General features: G+C 34.5%; 1 protein-coding gene across 1 annotated transcript in view; it reads left to right on the forward strand.

Annotated features, from left to right (window-relative positions):
• LOC101893487 (synapsin) overlaps window positions 1-17,410 on the forward strand; it is a 110,858-nt gene that overhangs the window by 66,626 nt on the left and 26,822 nt on the right. The gene's annotated exons all lie outside the window — the stretch shown is intronic.

Here is a 17,410-nt window from a genome sequence, read left to right on the forward strand (position 1 = left end):
CTTGAATAGAATCGGATGTCAATTTCGCTTTATATGAGCTTAATGGATAATTAAAAAATTTTGAGCCTTTGTGGAGGAGGTACCAGAAGGAGTGGACCGATATATTCCATCTTAACACCAAACCTTGCGTTAATATAAATATGGGGATGTGTGAAATTTGAAGACAATTTGACTCTTACATCACAATTTATGAGAGCTGTAACTACTCAAAATTCTGACCATTTGTGGGGGAGGTACTTGATGGAGTGGACCTAGATCGACTCCAAATGTTCTGAAACAGATTTGGTCTAAAGAAACCTAGGGTCTAAAACCGTTATTTCGACTAGTACCAAATTATATATACCCTCTGTAGCCATATGGCTGAGAATACCTTTAACCCGGCTTTCTCTTCTTAGAGGACAAAAACTTCACAAGTTCCTTAGTCTATAGATCAGGGACGGACAAAATCAGTTCCACATCACTGCAGTAACGTAATTCTCCCAACACTTCCAATCCGGCATGTGGCATTGGAATGGCTCTAAAACAGGGCTGGACAGAGAGTCACACATTTTTGTGCTGTCCTTTTTATCACTCTCTGTTTAAATTGTTTTCAAGTGGCCCTGCCTATAAAAGACTCTAAATGTCAAGAGAACATCCTAACAGGATTTTCAACTTATAGATGATCGGTGAAATTTATTTCTATTTCTATATATAGAAGGGCTTGAAAAACTATTAGCCTATAAAATAGTTTTGAAGAAAAAAATTGTTCACCCCATAGACGATCATTAGAAGCTCTTCTCCGATTCGGTTTTTTAATTAGGTCCTTGAAGAAATGAGAAAGGTTCCCTGTTTGGAGAAAGGCTGACAGATGCGTGCCCTCAGCCAATTATCGATTATTTAAATATATTTTGACTTATGTTATGATTATTCAAATTGTTGATCCTCTATGCAGTAGGTTCCGGTGGAATGGGTCACTATTGTCCATTTCGTGTCGGACCTAAATAAATATGATATAAATATTGCGACGGGCCAGGATTGGACTATATTGGTTACTTCCTTCACTTAATATGAGAAATGTGATAATTTTTAGAAAATGTTAAAATGTGCGTAAGGTACCAGATATAGTCGACCGAAGTATTCCATTCCCATACTTCATCAAATACAATTAAAAAGATTGTTCTAGGCAAAATTACAAGAAAATCGAACATTTTTATGCAATTTTATGTGAAATTCCATATTCATCTCAGGTTTCAGGTTGAGAGAAATATTAAATTTTTCTTAAAGAAATTTAAAAAAATATATACCGCCCTCCACTCCTTAGTTTTCTTTAAAGTTTTTTTTTTATAAAAATTAAGGTCCCCCAAATGTGTATATTTCTAAAGAATTTAAAGAAATATAAACCTGGACATGGATTTTTTGAAGAATATTAAAGGCCCATAGAACAGTGTGGCTTGTTTGTTCGGGATACCGTAGTATTTTGTTGTTGCAAAATGGTCAGGCTTTATCCCTTTATTGTTGTTTTTATAAAAACAACGTTTGTTTATTAGTGGAGAACGGAGAAGTATTTTAAAAAATATTATTGACCCTCCAAACTTGTTTTTTAAAGAATTTTAAAAAAATATATTAAACGCCCTCAGAACATGTTTTTGTGTGTGTTTTTTTTTAAGAATATTGAAGACCCCTTAGCATTCGTTTAACGAATCTTGAAAAATATATAGCGCCTTCCGTTATTTTTTTCTAAAGATTTAAAAAAAAACAAGTAAAACACATTAAGTTCGGCCGGGCCAAACTTTTAATACCCTCCACCTTAGGATAAAAGAAACATTACAAGAAATGTGGCAAAAACCATTAAAATTCCGAATATCGGGAGGTACCATTATATGGGGGCTACACCAAAACGTGGACCTATAATTACAATGTTTCGCCACACGAACTAGGACCCATTATAATCCACAAATACAAATTTTTAGACAAATCAGTGGAAAAATGTGGCAAAAACCATCAAAATACCGAATATCGGGAGGTACCGTTATATGGGGGCTATATCAAATCATGGACCCATGCATGCAATGTTTTGCCACCGGAGCTGGAACCCATTATGACCAACAAATACCAATTTTTAGACAAATCCATGAAAGAGTGTGGCAAAAATCATCAAATTGCCGAATATCGGGAGGTACCGTTATATGGGGGCTATACCAAAACGTGGACCCATACATGCAATGTTTCGCCACCGGAGGTGGAAACCATTATGACCTACAAATACCAATTTTTTGACAAATCCGTGAAAAAATGTAGCAATAATCATCAAATTGCCGAATATCGGGAGGTACCTTTATATGGGGGCTATACCAAAACGTGGACCTATACATGCAATGTTTTGCCACACGCACAGGGACCCGTTATGACCTACAAATACCAATTTTCAAACAAATCCGTGAAAAAATGTGGCATAAATCATCAAAATACCGAATATCGGGAGGTAACGTTATATGGGGACTATACCAGCACGTAGACCGATATATCTCATTTTCAATACCAACCATCCTAGACACAATGCGAATTGCTCTGCAAAATTTTGGCGCTCTACGTCAAATACTGTGGGCTGCATCGTGATTTCAACAGACAGACGGACAGACAGACAGACAGACGGACATCGTTAAATCGACTTAGAATTTTATGCTGATTATGAATATATATACTTTATGGGGTCTACGACGAATATTTAAGGATGTTACAAACGGAATGACAAAGTTAATATACCCTCCTTACCAAGGTGGAGGGTATAATTAAGGTCCTCCAAACGTGGGTTTTTTTTAAAGAATTTTAAAAATATTAAAGGACCTATAATAAGTGGATTTTTTACGACGCGTCGATTACTTAACAATTTTAAAAAATGTTAAAGGTCCTCGAAGCGTGGATTATTTAACAATTTTAAAAAATGTTAAAGGTCCTCGAAGCGTGGATTATTTAACAATTTTAAGAAATGTTAAAGGTCCTCCAAACATGCATTGTTTTAAAGAATTGTAAAAAGTATTAAAGCCCTCCAAACGTGGATTTTTTTTAAAGAATTGTAAAAAATATTGAAGACCCACCACGCATTAACTATCTTTTAAAAAATCTTAGAATATAGATAGCTTCCTCCAAGATTTTTTTAAAGAATTGTAAAAAAATATTGAAAACCCACAACACCCTTTACTTTTTTTTTTAAAAAATCTTAGAAAATATACAGCTCCCTCCAATTTTTTTTTTTTAAATTTAAATTTTAATTTAAAATTTAACGTCATCGAAGTGTGGATTATTTAAAAATTTTAAACAATATTAAAGGTTATCGAAGTGTAGATTATTTAAAAATTTTAAAAAATATTAAAGGTCCTCCAAATGAGGATTTTTTTTAAAAAAAAATTTAAAAAATATTTAGGGCCCTCCAAACGTGGATTGTTTTAAAGAAATGTACAAAGTATTAAAGACCCTCCAAACGTGGATTTTTTTAAAGAATTGTAAAAAATATTAAAGGCCCTACACGCAGTAAATTTTTAATTAATTTAAAAAACTATATCGCCCACCACCCCTTAATTTTTTTAAAAATTTAAAAAAGTAATGTCCTCCAAACGTGGATTTTTTTAAGCATTTTAAAATAATATTTAAAGCCCTCCAAACGTGGATGTTTTAAAGAGATAAAAAAGTAGGGTCCTACGTGGAGATATTTTTTTTAAAAAATTTTAAAAATTTGTAAAAAATATTGAAGACCTACCACGCTTTAAGTTTATTTTAAAAAAATCTTAGAAAATATATAGCTCTCTCCAAGATTTTTTTTAAGATTTAAAAACAAATTAAGGTAAGAATTTTAAACAATATTAAAGGTCATCGAAGTGTGGATTATTTAAAAATGTTAAAAAATATTAAGGTCCTCGAAGCGTAGATTATTTAACAATTTGAAAATAAATTAAAGGTCCTCCAAATGAGGATTTTTTTTAAAGAATTTTTAAAAATTATTAGGGCCCTCCAAACGTGGATTGTTTTAAAGAATTGTAAAAAGTATTAAAGCCCCTCCAAACGTGGATTTTTTTAAAGAATTGTAAAAAATATTAAAGGCCCTCCACGCCGTAGTTTTTTTTAAATAATTTTAAAAAATTATATCGCCCACCACGCCTTAAAATTTTTAAAGAGTTAAAAAAATAATTTCTTCCAAACGTGGGGTTTTGTTTATGAATTTTAAAATAATATTTAAAGCCCTCCAAACGTGGTTCTTTTAAAGAGTTAAAAAATTAGGGTCCTCCTTGGATATATATTTTTTTAAAAATTTGTACAAAATATTGAAGGCCCACCACGCCTTACCTTTTTTTTTAAATCTTAGAAAATATATAGCTTCCTCCAACATTTTTTTAAAGGTTTAAAAAAATTAAGGTAAGAATTTTAAACAATATTAAAGGTCATCGAAGTGTGGATTATTTAACAATTTTAAAAAATATTAAAGGTTCTCGAAGCGTAGATTATTTAACAATTTGAAAAAATATTAAAGGTCCTCCAAATGAGGATTTTTTTAACGAATTTTAAAAAATATTAAGGGCCCTCCAAACGTGGATTTTTTTAAAGAATTTTAAAAAATATTATAGGCCCTCCAAACGCGGATTTTTTAAAAGAATTTTAAAAAATATTATAGGCCCTCCAAACGCGGATTTTTTTAAAGAATTGTAAAAAATATTAAAGGCCCTCCACGCCGTAGTTTTTTTTAAATAATTTTAAAAAATTATATCGCCCACCACGCCTTAAAATTTTTAAAGAGTTAAAAAAATAATTTCTTCCAAACGTGGGGTTTTGTTTATGAATTTTAAAATAATATTTAAAGCCCTCCAAACGTGGTTCTTTTAAAGAGTTAAAAAATTAGGGTCCTCCTTGGATATATATTTTTTTAAAAATTTGTACAAAATATTGAAGGCCCACCACGCCTTACCTTTTTTTTAAATCTTAGAAAATATATAGCTTCCTCCAACATTTTTTTAAAGGTTTAAAAAAATTAAGGTAAGAATTTTAAACAATATTAAAGGTCATCGAAGTGTGGATTATTTAACAATTTTAAAAAATATTAAAGGTTCTCGAAGCGTAGATTATTTAACAATTTGAAAAAATATTAAAGGTCCTCCAAATGAGGATTTTTTTAAAGAATTTTCAAAAATTATAAGGGGCCTTCAAACGTGGATTTTTTAAAGAGTGAAAAAATTAAGGTCCTCCATTGATTTTTTAAAGAATTTAAAAAAAAATTAAAGGCCCTCCATACATTTTTTTCTAAAATATAAAAACAGAAAAGAATTGTTTAAATATTCTTAGACCACTCTATATAACGCGATAATAGGTTACAGAGACAGACACTTCAAGTATATTCTCCAAAATAATTTTCTTTCTTTAGTGGAATGCCTTCAAATGAGTTTCTAACTGAGGAAAACCTTTAATAAATTTTTCTCTCTGTGGAAAACCTATAAAATTCCGTTTTTATACCGTTTTTATTTGATTGGACCAAAAATTATGTAACACCTCGAAATATTGGTTTCCCACATAGGAAAATATATATGGATATTTCTATATCGCCGAGATGAGTCGATCTAGCAATGTATGTCCGTCTGTCCATGTTAATTTGTAATCATGCTACAGGTCGCAATTATGAACAGATCCTCACGAAATTAAAAATGGAGGTGGGGTTATGGTCAGAATAGAACCCTATTGTTTTTGGAGATGATCGCACGATATTTAGGGGTTGAAATGGACAAAAACAGAAAAAATGATGATTTTGCAGTTGCCCTATAGGCCACAATTATGAACCAATCGACGCGAAAATTTACATGGAGTTAGACTTTAGGAGTGGGCAGAAACCTACCAATTTGGGCGGCCATCGGACAATAATTAGCGGGTAAAATGGAGCCTAACTTTTATGTAAGAAAATAGGAAAATGTCCAATAAACCGCGAATATTTTCAATCCCAGCCAAATCACAAATACATTAAAAGATCACTTCTGATCATTAGATCTTATTTATTCTGCTTATAAATAAAGAACCGCTTGGCCGATTTTCACAATTCCCATCAATTCGGAATGGTCTCTTGCCAGAAAACGATAAAATCTATACCGATAAAAAAGTGAATATCTTTTGTAGATTTTTTTCAATTTTTATTATATTTTGTATCGCATGCGATTTTTTCAATTTGAATTACAATTTTGAATTGTAAATTTTCTAAATTGTTACACCCACCAACACTACGTTTTGAGAGTATTATATGTATATCGCAATTATCGTCCGATCCACACGAAATTTTGCATGGGGGTAGGGTCACAATTAAAGCCTATTGTTCTTAAGATGTGCATTTAGAGGTGCAAATAGACTAAAAAAAATATTTTTTTTTTTTTTTCAAATTTTGTAGTCGCTCTATAGGCCTCAATTGAAAGCTAATCGACACGGAATTTCGCATTAGAAGAGAGTTAAGGACAGGGAAGTAGTTTAGCATTTTGGATGACCATTGGATTAGATTTAGCTTTAAAATAAACCACAAATTTCGTGTGAAATTGTTTTGAATACTAACAACACTACGGAGTCCGTAAATATTGGCCAAATTCTCCGGGTCAAAAAACTAAGGGTAACCTCTGGGCGGGGCTCTTTGACATTATCTCAAAAACGAAATCTTCCAAAATGGATTTGGATATAAGGGGACTTCGAACATATTGTAGTGTTGTAGGGTATCACATGGTCGGCACCGCACGACTATAGCCTTTGCTTACTTGTTATATCTACTAAGTAGTATTTTATACTTAAAACCTGTGAAGCTCTAATTTACGAAACACTGTGCCGCTGAGCCACTTGAATTGCCAGTAGCTGTTTCTAATTACTTGCTTTTTTTTGCCAACTTCTGTCCACACCGTAAATGTGGTGTTGGTGGCCGAATAAACAGAAAAAATGTTTATTTCTTACAAAAAAAATAATGTAAATAATATTGATATATACACCGGGAGAAAAAACCGACAAACTGATTTAAATAAAAATTCAAATATAAACAAAAGTGCCACATAACTGCGTGTAGGTGGCAGGCAACTACAGTCATTATTTTGCTATGAAATTGATGACGCTTTTTTGCGGCGTCATCGTTTATCTTTTGTCTTTCGATTAATGAAAGCAAAAAATCGCCAATCAACGTTTCTACATTCTGTGCTCTCAGGCAACCAGGCTACCCGGCATTCCGTCATCATTATTCATAAAAATAAATGCAGACTATGACATCATTTAATGGCTGCAAAGATTTAATGCGAAACAGAAGTGTGTTGTAATGACGACGAACTTTTAATCTGCCGACAACGAGGCCGCTTAATACGTAATCTGGTAAGAGACAAACGGCTCTGCTCTGCTCTGCACTGCACTGCACTGGACTGCACTCTAATTATGAACGATATGCAACACTCAGTTTCGAGAATGTCAGTTATGTCAGTCACTTAGCCAGTAACACTGTAAGGCAATTAGTGCAAAGATGCCAAGTGATTGGATATTTGCATTTTGTGGTTTGTTTTTTTTTTTTTGTTCAGCTGTATTTAGGCCTGACTTGTTTCACACCCACACCCATGTTTTGTTTACATAAAACACTTGAATAATTAATTTTGAAAAACATTTAATTTTGTTTGTTTTGTCCATTTTTGTTTTCAATATAGGCCGAAATACAAGGATGTTATCAGTCAAATGGAATTTCATTGCCAAGATCAACAACAAATGTTGAGAACAAAAATAAAAAACAGGAAAATTATTGACAGCCATTAATTACGTGGGCAGGCAGAGTGTAAAAGGCTTACACTTGGACAAAATTGCAAATTAATTGAAATAATCCGCTTAGGTTGTTGCTTTCTGGTGATTTTTCATATAGCGCTTGACAACTTATCGGTTGATCGTCACCAATAACCTTAAATGGAAAGTTTTTTTTTTTTAATTTTTTGTTATACCCTCAGCCATATGGCTACAGAGGAGGCCAAAAAGTGCCTCATTGAAATAACGATTTTGGACCCCAGGTCTCTTTGGACCAAGTCTGTTCCAGGACATTTGCAGTCGATCTAGCGATGTCTCTCCGCCCGTCTGTTTGTCTGTCTGACTGGCATGCACGATAACTCTCGAAGTGAGTATCCGATTTGGCCCAAATTTGCTACTTCGCAATATTATTATCACACTTAGATCGAGTTCGGTGATCAGTCCACTCCTTCTGTAACATCCCGCACAAAATATCGAAATTTTCCAAAAAATATTTTACTGCACAGAAAGAGAAAGGATAATCCAATTTTGCTCATACTTTGCAAATCCTTATATATGCATCAGTGCTAGGTCGGTCCACTCCATCAAGTAACTCCCCCACAAAGGGTCAAAATTTGGAATAATTATAACACTTATAAAATCTGAATATTTTCAAATTACACCCATCACAATATTTTTATTAACCCAAGATCTGCTGTTAAGGTGGAATAAATTGGTCCACTCCTTCTGATACCACCCCCACAAAGGGTCAAAAATTTGAATATCCATAAACGGTCAAAATTTTGAATAATTTTACCACTTATAAAATTTGAAGTAATAGTCCGATTGTCTCCAAACTACACTTATTACAATATTTTTATTAACCCGAGATCTGGTGTTAAGGTGGAATACATTGGTCCACTCCTTCTGATACCACCCCCACAAGGGGTCAAAAATTTGAATATCCATAAAGCTTATAAAACGCGAAATTAAAATCCGATTCCATATCATAGACATATCAATATCTCAATATTTCAATCAACCCAAGATCATTTATAAGGATGGTAGAGATCGGACCATTCCTTCTGGTACCTCCTTCACAAAGGGTAAAATTTTAAATAAACAAAACCATCATAAAATCAGAAATAAGCAAGCGGTTCTCATCGTATTTCAGACATCCCATTATTTCTATTAATACAAGAGCTGCTGTGAAGATGGGATACATCGGTTCACTTCTTCTGGCACCCCACGGAGAGTCAAAATTTGGAATAAACATGAAGCTCGGAAAGCGCTAATTTAACATTCGATTCCATTCAGACTTAGCACATATCAATATTTCTATCAACAAAAGATCTGTTATTAAGATGGTAAAGATCGGACCATTCTTTCTGGTATCTCTCTCACAAAGGGTCAAAGTTTTGAATAACCAACACGATTAAAAAATCCGAAATAAGCATCCAGTTCGCTTCATATTTCACGCATCCCATTATTTCTACTAACTGATGATCTACTATGAAGATGGGTCAAAATTTTGAATATCCATGAAGCTCATAAGACGCGAAAATAATTGACTACTCTCTGCCTTCCAAAAGAATGCAAAAAATGTGGAAAATAGCATCAAATTCTAGAATAAGTTTAGATTTGTTCGAAATGGTCAACTTTGGCACGAAATATGGCTTTCAAACGGCCAATGAAACCGTCACACGCTGCCCAAATGTTGCTTTGCTGTATTTTGGCCCATTCCCGGCGAAGCGCTTGCTTGAGGTGATCGACACATTGGTAGTTTTCAGTGCTAACCTTGCTTCCCAAAATACACAATAGTTCAACGGATTGGTATCCGGAAATTATGGTGGCCATTTGGTGCGCTGGAAATGAAGCGAGTAACCCCATTTTGTAACCATTCTTGGGTGGCGCGTGCTGAGTCCTGTTGGAATGTCCAAGATCTGCGACCAAAATATTTGCGTGTCCAAGGCTTTAATACACCATCCAGAATATTTTCGCGATAATATTCAGCATTAATTCTGATGCCACGGTCGATTAATACGAGCGTAGAGCGGCCATCGGCTGTTATGGCGACCCCCACCATCACCATGGCTTGAGTTATGGTGTCCAACCGAAGGTGCACATTTTCAGCTGACCTCTTTGGCAAGTAAACACAATCATTTTGTTTGTTTTCTCATCGGGGAAAGCCAAATTCGACAGTTCACCACTTTCGGCCAAGCTAAGCAACTCCTTAGCTCTTTTGAGTATATTTTCTTTCTGTTGCGGTGTAAGTTCTAACACTTTTTAGACTTTCAATGGCTTCACCCCGAGCTCATTTTTCAATATTTTCCGAACGGAAGATTGCGGTATGTACAGCTCACGAGCCATTTTTCGGCCACTGCGACGCGGGTCGCTTCTTTACTTTTCGCACCATTTCCATCACGAACAACTTTTTTTCTGAAAAACAATATAATGAGCTGAATATAATGAGCTGTCACTGGAATAATTTTAACAGCTGTCGGACGAGTGGCTTTGAAATGACAGCAGTCTTAAGTTGGTTGCAGTTTTTTCATTCTTGATCAACGTTAAATTGTAAGGCGCTTTGGCCCTGTCCGTCTATCTGCCGTAATCAGGCTAGAGCTAAAACGAATAAAGATAGGAAGCTAAAATTTTACACAGATCATTTTTTTGTCAGTCCACGATATCATATAGTCCCCATATAACGGTACTCCAGATATTCGGTATTTTGATGATGGTAGCTAAATTTTTCAATGAAATTGTCTAAAAATCCACTCAAGGAGTTCCTTGTGAGTATTTTACCCCCTGGAAGAGTATTGTCTATATATCTCCACGATATCGTATATTCCCAATATACCTGTGCCTCCCTATATTCGGTATTTCGATGATTTTATCTACATTTTTCAATGGAATTGTCTGAAAATCCCCACAAGAAGTTCTTCTAAGCTTTTTACCCCCTGGAAAAGAATTGTCTATATAGGTCCACAATATCGTATAGCCCCTATATATAACAGTACCAAACCCCTCCACTCCAATATTCGGTATTTCGATGATTTTAGATGTAATATTCAGAGGAATTTGTTTCAAATTTCGTATTTGAAGTTATTTACGGGTACTACAGCCTTTGATAAAAAAAATTGCGTTTGCAGGCCCTTGTCTTTGTATGGCTCCCATATATTCGGTATTTTGACGATTTCAGGTCCAATATTCTCAGGAATTGTTTTAAATTTCGTATTTGAAGTTCCTAATGGGTACTACAGCCTGTGACAGAAAATTAAATTGTCTATGCGGGTACAATTCTTCGTATAGCCCCCCTATAACGGCACCTCCTTATATTCGGTGTTTTGATGATTTTAGCTACATTATTCACCGTTTTTTGTTTTCATATTTCGTATTTGAATATTGTAATGGTCGGCGTCTTCCTATATTTGGTATTTTTAAGATTTTAAAAGAAATTGTTAACGGATTTATTTTATTTATTTATTTAATTTTTTTTTGGAAAATTCGTTTTAAATGGCGGAGTGTATTCAAACTTCGGTCCCACCTAACTCACTGTTTTTTTTTTTTTTTTTTGGATTATATAGGAGTTGTTGAATTGGCGATCTTTGCATTAAGTTATTTTGCCTTGTAATTTTAGTTAGGAATAACTCATTATTTTTTAGCTTACTGGTAATGCAGAGGGTATGTAATTTGCGTTACTAGTAATGCTAAAAATGAGACTATGTTTTTTCTGAAATGTAAAACTATAGGAACATATTAAGGATTTAAATTTCGCCATAGTTGGCCAAGGGTCAAGCACCGAATATTCCTATATCTCAGAAGCATTGAACATTTACGTTTTATTAAATTCTTTTCATCATTTTTTGTCATTAATTTTATTTATTTTTAATTGGGGAACATTTCGAAAACATATTATTTTAGTCATAGCATATCTCAATGAATTTAAATCATTAGTCAAACATTTTGACAGTTTAAAAAATATGAAAAATTGCAAATAATTAAAAAAAGCATGTACCCTCCTTCTGATGACTCTAATATCGATCGGCTGATTCATTGTCAATTTCAATGGAAAAATAAAAAAATTGTATCAACATATTTTGAATGCCAAAAATAATATTTGGTCGTTGAGAAGAAATTGTGTGAAATTATTTATTTTCATGATTATCGTCCCCTTGCTTATTTTCTTGGACGATCTAAAGAATCTCGCTTGCCCCCAGGCTTAAGCAGTTTCCAATTGCTAACCAAATGGAGGACGTGAGGAATGTGTGAAATTTGTTTGGTGAGCGTTGTCTGTAATTAAAACATGATATGCAATAACGACAAGGCGCTAAAGGCAAACAAATTGTTTTTAGCTTTTTTTTGCAAATTTACAAAAGTAAACAATTAACAAATGAAACAAAACGAAACGAATATATACTTTTAACAGTTGAACTAATATTTAATCAATAAAAATGTATATTTTTACACTTGGCTTAGTTTTTGATCAATAAAAAGTTAATTGGGTAGACAAACTTAATCGTTGGAAACGATCTAAAGTCTTCAACGAATGTTTGTGGAATCTACTTGGACTTATCATTTAATTGACAAGATTTCTGGGTTTTTGTCAATACCCTTGAAAAATAAATTCATTCATATAAGTATGTAATAAAATAGCTCTATAAGTCACACACTTAGGTCATGGCTTTATACCTTCAACACTTCAGTGCCAAAGAATGTCATTTCATGTCATTCATAAAATTTTTGAAAAACAAAAACAATAAAAAAGCTAAAATTTCGGTCGGGCCGAACTTTGAATACCCTGTACAATTTGGAACGGATTTGGCAATTCTCAAAAACAATGAAATCCGTTTAAAAATTCTGTCAAAATCTTATAAAATACCAAATGTAGCTGTTATATTAGGGTCTATACGACGACATGGACCTGCATAGGTAAAATTTGTCATAAGCCTTTACAATATTCAAATGCGAAACTAAAAAAATCGGTGAATAATGTAGCTAAAATCATCAAAATACCGAATATCGGAAGGTTCCGTTATATGGGGGCTATACGAAGACGTGGACCTGCACAGTAATTTTTCTGTCTTAGGCTGTACTATCCCTTTGAAACTTCAAATACCAAATTTGAAATAATTAAGGTGGATAATTTCGCTAAAATCATCAAAATACCGAATATAGGGAGGTACAGTTATATGGGGGTTATACGAAGAAATGGACCTGCACAGACAATTTTCTGTTATAGGCTGAAGTATCCATCACGAACTTCAAATACCAAATTTGAAACAATTCCGGTGAATAATGTCGCTAAAATCATCAAACTACCGAATATCGGGAGGTACCGTTATATGGGGCCTATACAAAGATGTGGACCTGCACAGTATTTTTTCTGTCTTAGGCTGTACTATCCCGTTGGAACTTCAAATACCAAATTGGAAACAATTCCGGTGAATAATGTCGCTAAAGTAATCAAAATACCGAATATAGGGAGGTACAGTTATATGGGGGATATACGAAGAAGTGGACCTGCACAGACAATTTTCTGTCATAGGCTGTAGTATCCATTACGAACTTCAAATACCAAATTTGAAACAATTCCGGTAATTAATGTCGCTATCATCATTAAAAGTGCCGAATATCGGGAGGTACAGTTATTTGGGGGCTATACGAAGACATGGACCTACATAGCCCATTTTCAATACCAAAAGTCCTGCAGACATAATACACATTTGGGTAAACTTACTTCAACATACTTCATTTCTTTCGGAAGCTAGAGTGATTTCCACAGACGGACGGACATCGCTAAATCGACATAGAATTTTATGCTGATCAAGAATATATATACTTTGTGGGATCTAAAATTTATATTTCGAGGTTTTACCAACCAAGTGACATACTTAATATACCCTCCATACAATGGTGGAGGGTATAAAAACTTATCAATGGAAGTGAAACACACAAAGTTGTGATAAAGTTGACAGCTGTTTTATTGCTAATCTTTAAAAAAGTACTATTAGATAAAGTAGTTCTTTTCTTCAGAAATGGGTTCCAAGTACAAAGTTTCCAGTGGAAACAAAAAAAAACTTGATAAGAACCACTTGACTCAAACTATGTGCCAAGTGGTGCCAAAATGTCTCCAAATGACAAGACGAAAATGTGTCATATTTTTCCCACTGTCGCTAAAAATGTGTTGTTGGATTGGTTTTTTTTTGGCAATAAAATTTCAATTTTAAAACTGATTGTCAAAATAAATTGAAAATGTAAACAAAAAAAAATATGAAAAGATTAACATTCGAAACACTCTATGTAAAAAAGAACAATTAATGGACATATGTAGAAGAACTCTGGAAAGTCTTCTAAACTCTTTGTAGGTCAATAAAAAAGAGTCATAAACTAAATAACACTGTGCGACAAAATTAATTTTTATACCCTACACCACAAGTGGTATGGGTATTATGGCTTTGCACAGAAGGAAGCAAGATAGACTCACAATTACTTTTGACGATCTTCATAGAATCACTTTCTGAATCGATTTATGCATGTCAGTCGGTCTGTCCGTCCATGTATTTTTGTGAACAAAATGCAGGTCGTATTTACTATCCGATTGAGATAAAATTTTCCAAACAATATTTGTTTGGACGAAGGACAAAACCTGTTGAAATTGGTCCCATATATATCTTCAACCGATTTTGGGTTAATTGTGCACCGAATGGCCAATATCAGGCCAATTGATCTGAATTTTAGCACATCCGACCGAATTCCGTCCAGAAGCAAGTACATCAAATTTGGAGAAAATTGGTTCAAATATAGCTCACATATATATGTTTCATCCAAATTGGAGTTTTAAGTCCCTCACATGCGAATGTTTGGTGAAAATCGGTTCAGATATAGCTATAGCTCCCATATACATGTTTCATCCGATATGGTGTTAACGTCCCTCACATGCGTAATATGCACTCCATAACAATGATATTTGGTACAAGATGTCAGAAATATGTGCACAAAGTTGTGTCAAGATCGCTTCAGATTTGGATATAAAATATAATTATAATTGGTCTTCTACTTCTTAAATGTCTTTCGTCGATCTGTTTCTAGAAGGCTTTTAAAATCTTTTATGTCTCCAAAAGACACTTTCTCTGTACCAATAAAGACTGAAATATGTTCTGCCTCAACAAGGCCTTTAAAGGATTTTCTATTCAGTCACTTTTTGTGTCCTTTTCGCCCTGAAAAACTTCAGCGGGACCTTTATTGTTTGGGGATCGTCAATGCATCTTCTTTCTCTACAAGACCTTTAAATGGGCTTTTTTCTTCCGTGTCAAAAAGACAATCCGTCCCTAAAATATTTTTAAAGAAGATACTTAAAGGGCCTTCCGTCTTTAAAAGTCGTCAAAATGTGTGATCTCTCTCCAGAAGACCTATAAAGGGTCTTCCTTTGTTGAAGGCATTTTCGCTAGAATGGTTTTGAAGGTTATATTGTCTCTATGTAAATTTTATCTTTTTCTCATTTCTGTCCTTAGAAGTCCCTTAATGTCCTTGTCGCATAGAACCTTTAGAGGACCTCCATTTTTTTGAGGGCCTTTAAAGCGGTTGCTTTCTATGGAAGACCTTTAAATGGTCTTTTGTATTCAGAAAGGTTATAAAAAGCCTCCGTGTCATGAAGACGATCCGATCACTACAGGAACTTTAAAGGATACTCTGCCTCCAAAAAACCTTTAGTAGAACTTTCTGTCTAATTGACTTTTGAAGTGTCTTCTTCCCCCAAAAGTCCCTCAAAGGAATCTTTGGCCTCTAAATGGCCTCTTTAAAGACTCAAAATCGCTTTAAATATCATATTTCTCTCTCTCCCTATACATGGTGAGATAAAAAACTGCAACAAAGTCAAACGCCATAATTTTTACATTTTTTTATTGAATCAAAGCAAAAATTGTCGGAAACAGCATCAACTTTTAGATTAGATTTGTTTGAATTGGTCATCTTTGTCACGAATTATGACCTTCAAACGGCCAATGAAACCGCCACACGCTGCCCGAATGTTGCTCTGCGGTATTTTGGGCCGGGATTGGCTTAAGCTGATCGACCATTTGGTATTTTTTTGTGCCAACCTTGCTTTCCGAAATACTCCAGACACAATAGTCCAACGGATTGGTATCCGGAGATTTTGGTGGTCATTGTGCGCTGGGAATGAAGCAAGGAATCTCATTTTGTAACTATTCTTGGGTGGCGCGTGCTGAGTGCGATGGTTCTGTTGAATGTTTAAGGTCTGCGGCCAAAATGTTTGCGTGCCCAAAGCTTTAATATACCCTCCAGAATATTTTCGCGATAATATTAGGCATTTATTCTGATGCCACGGTCGATTAATACGAGCAGAAAGCGACCATCGGCTGTTATAGCGGCCCACACCATAACCATGGCCGGCGCTTGAGTTCTGATGGCCAACCGAAGGTCATTCCGGAAGTCATTCTGTCATTCTCTACAAGTCGTCAAAATGTATGTTCTTTCTCCAGAAGACCTTTAAAGGATCTTCCTTTGTAGAAGGTCTTTTCGCTACAATGCTTTTGAAGGTTAGATTGCCTATACGCATTTTTTTCTTTTTCTTCCATGTCTATCATTAGAAGTCCCTTTATGTCCTTGTCGACTAGAAGACCTTCAAAAAGACCTCAATTTTTTGGGAGGCTTTTAAAGCGGTTGCTTTCTATGGAAGACCTTTGAATGGGCTTTTGTCTTCAGGAAGGTTTTAAAAAGCCTCATTGTCATGAAAACGATTCCAATTTTAAAGGAACTTTGAAGGATAATCTGCCTCTAGAAAACCTTAAAAAATGGCATTTTTGTCTAATTGACCCTTGAAGTGTCTTTTTCGCCCAAAATGTCATCTAAAAGGTATTTGGCCCCTAGACGCTCTTTAAAGACTCAAATTGGCTTTCTCTCTCTCTCTCTCTCTCTCTCTCTATAGAGGGCTAGATTTGCAAACATTGGTTGTCCATGGAAGACCTTTTAAAGATCTTCTGCCAAATGAAGACTTTTGAAAGGTCCTCTGTTTATGGAAAACCATCTCTTTCTTCCCTCATGTTCGCATATTGTCTCTTTCTATCCCTATAGGAAAGGTCCTCTGTTTATGGAAAACTATCTCTTTCTTCCCTCATGTTCGCATATTGTCTCTCTCTATCCCTATAGGAGACTTAGAAAGGATCTTCCTATCGATTTGCAAATATTGGTTGTCCATGGAAGAGCTTTCAAAGGTCCTCTACCTACTGAAGACTTTTTGAAAGGTCCTCTATTTATGGAAAAACTTCTTTTTCCCCCCTCACTTCCGCATGTTGCAAATAAATGCACAAATAGCTAAAACGGAAACGGTTTATTTTAAAAACCAATTCCATTTAAACACTTAATGTGTAAAGAAATAAAAATAACTAAATTATCAACGGAACACAAAAAATTTTTAAGAAAATAAAAATTGATGTAAGCGGATTTGCCTAATTAGCTGATGAATAATTTTTATGAATAACGAAATCTTCTGCCAGGCATTAAATTCAATTCTATTGGCCAAGGTCTTTACAGGCGTAAAATGTACATAAATCCTCTTGGCAGCCGGCACATGCAACATCCACGGTGCTTCAAGAAGAGGGCAAAAGGTGGCGCCTCTTAATTTCTCGCTTTTGTTCCGCTCTCATGTGTTTCATAAAACAAT

The sequence above is a fragment of the Musca domestica genome, unplaced genomic scaffold (genome assembly GCF_030504385.1).
Source record: "Musca domestica strain aabys unplaced genomic scaffold, Musca_domestica.polishedcontigs.V.1.1 1, whole genome shotgun sequence".
Lineage (NCBI taxonomy): Eukaryota > Metazoa > Arthropoda > Insecta > Diptera > Muscidae > Musca > Musca domestica.